At 39.9% G+C, this 5391-nt stretch overlaps 1 pseudogene; it reads left to right on the plus strand.

Annotated features, from left to right (window-relative positions):
* The first annotated feature begins 3431 nt into the window (after positions 1–3431).
* LOC116623882 lies at positions 3432–4730 on the plus strand (annotated as a pseudogene).
* Positions 4731–5391: the final 661 nt, after the last annotated feature.

Consider the following 5391-nt stretch of genomic DNA (forward strand, 5'->3'; position numbering starts at 1 on the left):
CTGTGGCCAGGCCAGGAGAAAATCTTCCATCCTCCTGCTGGAGTAGTAAAGAACGATACAGGATTCTTCCTGTCAGGAATGTAAGGTATATCTCTTCATGTTGAGTCCTCAAAGGGCTGTAAAAAGTGTTACACTGTGGGATGCCTGGGTGGTTCAGTCAGTTCCGCATCTGCCTTAGGCTCAGGTCATGACCTCAGGGTTTTGGGATTGAGCCCGGCCTTGGGCTCCTTGCTCAGCAGGGAGCCTGCTTCTCCCTCTGCCTCTGTCCCTCCCCTCTGCTCATGCTCTCTGTCTCTCTCTGATAAATAAATAAATAAAATCTTAAAAAAAAAAAAAAAGAAGTTACATTGTGAGAGCTCTGCCTCCTGGCCTCCCAACTCCATTTTATTTTTTATTTATTTACTTTTAAAGATTTTATTTATTTATTTGAGAGAGAGAGAATGAGCAGTGGGGAGGGAGAGCGGGAGAGAGAGAAGCAGACCCCCACTGAGCAGGAAGCCCGATGCTGGGCTCCATCCCGGAACCCAGAGATCATGACCCAAGCCAAAGGCAGATGCTCAACTGACTGAGCCACCCAGGTGCCCCCCAACTCCATTTTAACTCAGTTTCACATGACTTTTTCTATGGAGGAAAAAAAACATATCCTGACATTACAATATACAAAATCAATTGCAATTCAATTAAAGATGACTCCATTTGAAAGGCCAAATAAAACAAAAATTATAAGGGAAAATATCTTTTATGACCTTAAGTTAGGGAAAACATTTTAAGGATTTCAGAAAAGCACTAATCATAAAGAAAAAGACTGATAAGTCTAATAAATCAAAATTGAGAACTTCTGGGGCACCTGGCTGGCTTGGTCAGAAGAGCATATGACTCTTGATCTTGGGGTAGTGAGTTCAAGCCCCACACTGGGTGTAGAGATTACTTAAATAAATAAAAACTTTTTTTAAAAAATTAAGAACTTTTATGTACCACATCATAAAGAAATGAAAAGGCAGCTTACAAAGTTAGAGAAGACAACTACAAGTCATATAACTGGCAAAGAATTACTATCCTACCAATCAGTAAAGAAAAATACAAATTGTTCAATAATGGTCCAATGATATAAACAGATACCTGACAAAAGAGGAATTATAAATGTCAAAAAAAACATGAAAAACTGCTCAAACACACTTGTAATCAGAGAAACACAACATAAAAACATAAATTTGGGGGCACCTGGCTGGCTCAGTTGGTGGAACATGCAATTCCTGGTCTCAGGGTTGTAAGTTCAAACACCACATTGGGTGTAGAGATTACTTAAAAAAATAAAATCTTTAAAATAAATAAATAAATAAATAACTTTTAAAAATTCTTTTTAAGGGGCGCCTGGGTGGCTCAGTTGGTTAAGCGACTGCCTTCGGCTCGGGTCATGATCTCAGGGTCCTGGGATCGAGCCCCACATCGGGCTCCCTGCTCGGCAGGAAGCCTGCTTCTCCCTCCCACTCCCCCTGCTTGTGTTCCCTCTCTCGCTGTCTCTCTGTCAAATAAATAAATAAATACTCTTTTAAAAAAAAAAATTCTTTTTAAAAAAACCATAAATTGGAGTACCAGAGTGGCTCAGTCAATTAAGCATCTGCCTTCAGCTCAGGTCATGATCTCAGGGTCCTGGGATCAAGCCCCACATCGGGCTCACTGTTCAGTGGGGAGTCTGCCTCTCCTGCTCCCTCTCCCCCACCCCGCTCTCTCTCTCACTCATGTGCTCTCTCTCTGAAATAAAATAAATAAAATCTTAAATAAATAAATCATTTTTAAAAACATAAATTTTACAACCACCAAATTTGTAATAAATTAAGAGTATGTTAATAACAAATATTGGTGAAGATGAACAACAAAAACTTTTATAATCCACTGGCAAATTAGTATGAACACTTTGGAAAAGTTGAATATGCTCATTCTCTATGATCCAGTACATCAATCCTATACATATCCTCTAGAGAAATTTTGGAACATGTACAAGAGGCATGTACAAGAATATTTCAAAGCAGCACTTATAATTGCAAAACGTAAGAACAACCCGAATATTCATCAGTAGGGGAATATTTAAATTATAATACAGTCAGACAATGGAATACAGTACTGATAAGGAATAAAATACATGCCTTAACATCAAAGTATCTCAGAAATAAAATGTTAAGGGATTAACGAAAGTCACAGTGTCATTCCATACCTACAACGTGAAAAACATGCAAAAGTAACTCGTATTTTGTATAAAGAAATACACATAGGTGATTTTTTTTTTTAAGTGAAAACAGCAAAAGAACGATGAATACACAGCTCCAAGTTGTTAATGTTCTATAAATGCACATCAAATATGCCAGGAGGATGTAATATTTAAAGAACCGGAATTAGAAATTGGGGGATATGGGAAGGCATTTTATAACGTGACTAATCATCTTCCTAATTTGTTGGGGCTTTCAACCTTTAACTTTTATTCACAGATATTCTTATATACAAATACTGTGATATAGGATTCTGTATAAAAAGGATTTCTAAGTCCTACCGGATGACCCTGTACTCTGTGAAGAAGCTACTCTGTGCAGTGTCTCACAAACCAGTGTCCCAACACTGAGGGGACGTATACCAGCGTGCTACATACAGCATTTGGTACACATCCCGCACAGCTTCCTGGGGTATCACTATTACTCAAAGGCTTTAGGGGCAGGGAGAAATTCAAGTAATTTAACTAAGTAATTAAAAGCAATATTTTTTTATTAAAATGAACCAACATTCTAAAAGAAAGTAAAATAAAATAAACCGACATTTAAAAAAAAAGTTATCTTCATATAATTTTAAGGTAACGTACAACTATTCAAAGAAATAGTTTGCTTCCAGCGGTACTTAGAACTTTGCCCCCTCACCCTCACAGTTAAATTTACTTTTCTCTACGACTAGCGGAACTTTGGCAGAAAAAGTTTGAGAAGCCAGAGCTACAGCATCTTGACAAGAAGCTATCCAGTGTCTATTTGAACATTTCATATAATGGATGGGCTTTCACCCAAAAAAGGAAAGCACTTGCATTATTCAAAAAACCTTTATGAGTGCACTGGCTGCCTCACCTGCCTCAAGTCTATGCCTTCGGGTATTACTGCGCCTACCTGCTCTCTCCCCACCCCCCACCGCCTTCCAGATTAGTCTCTTTTCTCCAGTTAATGGCTACTTTTTCTTCAAGCATAAAAAAAAAAGGGCAGTCTAACCAAACTCCGCTCTGAAACACTTCCTGTTTTTCCTGCCTGACTCCATCACTGGAATGGGGGTATGTAAGAAGAGGTCAACGTTCGGGCAACCCGCTTGCACTTCCGCCTCACCGGTTCAACAGGGTAGGGCGCATGCGCTCCCTGGGTCAGTGAGGTTGACTTCCGTTCCCATCGTGCCCTGCAAGCTGAATCATGGAGAACGCTGAAGCGCCCAATCTTAGTGCGGAAGAACGGTACGACTTTAATAGGGGTGGATCGTTTAGATATGAGCAGAAATCTAGTGAAGATATTTTCTGGGACTTTCAGATAAACATCTTAGGTGAAAAGGATGACACCCCTGTTCATTTCTGTGACAAATGCGAATTACCCATTAAAATCTATGGGCGAATGATTCCATGTAAGCATGCTTTTTGCTATGCCTGTGCTATTTTACAAGAAAAAAAAGGCGATAAGTTGTGTCCAGGCTGTAGTAAATATGTTCACCGAATTGAGGAGCATGCGCAAGGTTCTCTATTCATGTGCAGCGCTGTTCAAGGATGCAAGAGAACATACTTGTCTCAAAGAGATTTAGATGCTCATATCAACCACCGCCATATGAGATCCGGAGAACCTGCTGCCCGTCCTTAACTTGAAAACGTTCATCCTACGTATTGTTCCAGCACCACATGAAATCTCTGATCATTTTATAAGGCTGCCAGACAAGCATCATATGAACCGTATTCCAACAAGGCGGCATATTATACCACTTCCTTTCCAACATGTACTGCATAAGCCATATAATCAGCCGTAAGAAGATATTTGTGCTCCTCCAACGGAATTCATTGTATACAGCTTCACCTCAACTTCCTTCAGCAGTCAGGAAACCTTTGTATTTCAACAAGAAAACATAGCAACTTAATAACTGTCCCTATTCAGAAGGACTCAAATTCAGGTGCTTGAGAACCACTACCTCCTGTCTCCACGCCTGAGCTCACCATCATCCTGAATATCAGGGTCAACCAGTGGTATTGAACTCTCATCATATCACGCCTCCAGAGCAACATTTTGTACTGTACTCTTACCTCCACCACCAGTAAGCCATCAAATACCACATCCTTCCCAGATTGCCAAGTGCTTCTCACTTGATTCACAGCCAAGCTTCAGGTCTGCCAATGACTTCTTCTCCATCGCCTTCTCCATAGACATATTATTGCTCAGATGCTACCTTATATGAAATATTTTCCTCCAGGACCTGTACCACTTCAACAGGATAGTTCACTTGTAAGTACACACCCTTCTCACCATTGTAATTCACACTCTTTACCCCAATTCACTGAAAGTCAAGGAACTCTGAGTCCTCCATTTATAAAACTAGGGGAAGGGGAAGTGAGTATGTAGCCTGCACCCAGAGGGCCAACCCTTCCTCCATGAGTGTAGGGTCGATCTTCTCTAACCCTACTTTTTGGACTGGATCATCCAGATCAGACAAGATACAAACCATATTACCAATGATAATAGTATTTTGAACAGAAGATATGATGAGGAAAAAAAAACTTAAATATTGTCAACCTTCTAATTAAGCTTTGACCATTTGGAGCAGGAAAGCACCTCTTACAGAGGTGGCTATAAAACACTTAAAGTTTTGTCTCTTAAAATGGTTTTAAACCTTGAGCTTAGGAATGTTTTCAGGTACGTTACAATTGTGCAGAAAAGTGGCTCAGTGGAGCATAGCTATGCTTTAACAGCTTTGCTCCTCTTCTGTGGTAAATTGACCCAGAAGCAACCATTTGCAATATTATTTCCTGAAAAAGAAAATTGTGTTCTACTTTCAGAAGTGTTGTTTTTGTTAAAACATGCTTAGTTGTTGTTGTTGTTGTTTTTAAGATTTTATTTATTTATTTGAGAGAGACAGCAAGAGAGAGAACAAGAGCAGGGGCAGAGGGAGAGGGAGAAGCTGAGCAGGGAGCCCAATGTAGGCTTCCATCCCAGGACCCTGAGGGCATGACCTGAGCCGAAGGCAGATGCTTAACCGACTGAGCCACCAGGTGCCCCAAACATGCTTAGTTTTTCTTGTGATATATTTTGTTAACTGGGGTAAAAGGTGTAAATTTCAGTATGGTTATAAAAAACAATAATGCCTTTATACACAAATCTATTTCTCTATAACTTCTAA

The sequence above is a fragment of the Phoca vitulina genome, unplaced genomic scaffold, assembly GCF_004348235.1.
Source record: "Phoca vitulina isolate PV1807 unplaced genomic scaffold, GSC_HSeal_1.0 scaffold62, whole genome shotgun sequence".
Classification (NCBI taxonomy): domain Eukaryota; kingdom Metazoa; phylum Chordata; class Mammalia; order Carnivora; family Phocidae; genus Phoca; species Phoca vitulina.